A 3392-nucleotide genomic window follows, 5' to 3' on the forward strand; every position below is an offset into this window, starting at 1 on the left:
TCTCCCATATGTTTTTCGCGAGCACTGATCTAAATTTGAGATCAGTGTTCGCGAGACGAAAATGATTGCAGATTGGCCGACTTCGACAGTGATCTCCGTTCTGTTCTTCACAGTTATGATACAGACATCGTTCTAAGGTCAAAACAAGTCGAAATTTTGGGACTGCTGCCGGAAGGAGACCGTAATATATGGTTTCATCTCTGTCAACTGGTTACAGAAAAAATCGTCTGCTCCAGTGAGCGCCGAAACCAAACGGTTGATTATCACGTGACACTTTTGTCATATTTAGAATTGTTTGCACAGTAAATACAGCCGCGAAAAATAGCTCGCTTGAAACTGTCTTACATTTCAATTCCTTCGTAATTTTAAAATGACAAAACACCATGAAAAATCATTATCGACGATCGCGAATCTGCTTATATCAATAATACATTACAAAAAGCTCTAAATATGCACACACACACACACAAATCGGTTTCCTTGCCAGACAAGGAATCTCAAGGCATCCTGTCAGGGAGAGAATGACCTGAACTCCTTTTGACCTGAGTTCAAGATGAGTGGAACTGTCCTAACATTCTCAGAGAATTATTTTCAAAGTTTATGTTTGTTTTAAACATTAATATGTGAAAACAGAATTAAGGTAGGTGATCAGCGATGCTGTCAAAACTACTCACATTACGTCATATATGGCTGGTTTTTAGTGTTGATATTTTTGTTTCGAGCGACAGATTGACTGATTTGTTTCATATCGCTTAACCGGTATTTATTGTGGTTTTTTTTAAACATTTTTTATTAGGTGTTTTTTTGTGTTTGTTGTTGTTGTTGTTGTTGTTGTAAGCACGCTGCTGGATTACACACACACATACACACACGGCTGAGTCTGCAGGTGACACGTCTGCAGTTTTACTAGATATTGCTCGTCGTCGGCGTGTGCTCTTTCAGTAGATATTTTTGTCTTTCTTTGCATCCACATTGTGACACAGTGAAGCCGTCCACGCTGGGTGGTGGGGGTGGTTTGGACTCGATAGATAAAATATTACGATTTTTAGCATAAAGAAAACAAATCCGAATTTTTGAGCGATGGGACAATAAAATAATGAAAAGAATTAAATAAATCTAATTGATCCCTTGACTTTGGGGTAGCGCAACTCTGTTGCTACTAGCTTTCTTCTGGGAGAATGCGACCCGAATTTCCCAGCGACGGGAAAATACATTAATGACAAAAACATCTTATAGATCCCTTGACTTCGGGGTATCGCGACTTTGTTGCTGCTAGCTTTTCTCTGCGAGGAAGCGCCCGAATTTCCCAGCGATGGGACAATAAAGTAATGAGAGAAAAAAAATCTAATATATCCCTTGACTTTGGGGTAGTGCGACTCGGTTGCTGATAGCTTTTCACTGGGAGGAAGCGACCCGAATTTCCCAGCGAATAGACAATAAAGTAATGAAAAACAACAATCTAATATATCCCTTGACTTTGAGGTAGCGTGTCTCTGTTGCTGCTAGCTTTCCACAGGGAGGAAACGCCCCGAATTTCCCAGTGATTGGACAATGAAGTAAAGAAGAAAAAACATCTGATAGATCCCCTGATTTGGAGGAAGCGCGACTTTGTTCCTGCTAGCCTTCCATTGGGGGGAATTGACCCGAATATCCCAGCGATGGGACAAAAAAGTAATGAAATAAGAATCAAAACATTTAATAGATCCCTTGACTTAATTTGGAGATGACAAGAAAATATCGGGCGTATTTACGTGATTTGTAAATCGCGGGGCGATTGTTTTACATTTTTACGAATCACGGGTTAACACGCTCGCATATTACGTCTTCTATGCTATTCCTTCTGATTCTTTCTTTATTTGGTGTTTAACGTCGTTTACAACCACGAAGGTTATATCGCGACGGGATTCCTTCTGATGCAGGTGTCGATCGCATTTACGATCAAAAACAGGAGTTTTTGCGTCAATTACTAAGGGCATTATGCCAAAAAGCGCTGTATGTCAGCAAGGACTTGTTAGTTTGCTTTGAAACTTTCCGAATATTTTGCCTACATACTACATGTAAGCTACTACGGGTAGTACATAGACAAATTGAACGAAATGACATACGAATTAATGCCTTAATTTGGGTGCGTAATTTGTCGCAATAATTTGTTGCCGAAGGATTTTAATAGATATGCGCGGAGCGGAATGTATATGGCCTTTCTGATTCCTTATTGAAAACATTTAATAGATCCCTTGACTTTGGAGATGACAAGAAAATATCCGGCGCATTTACGTGATTTGTAAATCGCGGGGCGATTGTTTTACATTTTTACAAATCACGGATTCACACGCTCGCATATTTTGTGTTCTATGCTATTCCTTCTGATGCAGGTGTCGATCGTATGTGCGGTCAAAAACAGGAGTTTTTGCGTCAATTACTAAGGGCATTATGCCAAAAAGCGCTGTATGTCAGCAAGGACTTGTTAGTTTGCTTTGAAACTTTCCGACTATTTTGACTACATACTACATGTACTACGGGTAGTAGCATAGACAAATTGAACAAAATGACATGGGAATTAATGCCTTAATTCGGGTGCGTAATTTGTCGCAATACTTTGTTGGTGAAGTTTGTTTAATTCAACTGGTAAAAGTAGCACAAATGGTAAACATTATTTAGTGTGTGTTATTCATGTGTTATTTTTGTAAAAGAGTAATTCATTCAGTGTTCACAGGTGTTTTAAAAATGTGTTTAAAAGTGGAATGTTTACAGTATATACAACAACTTATTCGGAACGATAACCTCGATAAGATCAAACGAATTATGTATTGTTTGCTTGTCATGTGGGTAATCCTTACACGTAACAAACAACAAACAAACCACAAGGTAGTCCACATCGTATGGCCCAGAGAGGTAATAAAAGCTCGGAAAAAATCAGACACTCAGCGAGCTACTTCTGTTCTCCGACAGGGCCTATTTCTCCCACGTGAAAGTTAGCTGCAACAGAGTCGCGCTACCCCAAAGTCAAGGAATATATTAGATTTTTCTCTCTCATTACTTTATTGTCCCATCCCAAGGTAGTCCACATCTTATGGCCCAGAGAGGTAATAAAATATCGGGAAAAAAATCAGACAGTCAGCGAGCTACTTCTGTTCCCTGACATATGGCCCATCATGGCCTATTGCCTATTTTCGCGGATAGGTGTGATATTGTGAGAGACGGACTGAATGACACTTGACTTAAAGTGTGAAGCGACTAGAACACCAAAAGCGTTTCTGCTTCAAGACAGGCCTTCGCACTTAGGCTGTGTCTGTGACGAGCTGGAAACATAAGTTAAATCAAAGCGTGAAATGTGTTCGATGTATTTTTGATTTCTTCAACATTAATTTTGTTTAAATTGCAGTTTCGGTATA

This window comes from Littorina saxatilis, linkage group LG7 (genome assembly GCF_037325665.1).
Source record: "Littorina saxatilis isolate snail1 linkage group LG7, US_GU_Lsax_2.0, whole genome shotgun sequence".
Taxonomy (NCBI): Eukaryota; Metazoa; Mollusca; class Gastropoda; order Littorinimorpha; family Littorinidae; genus Littorina; species Littorina saxatilis.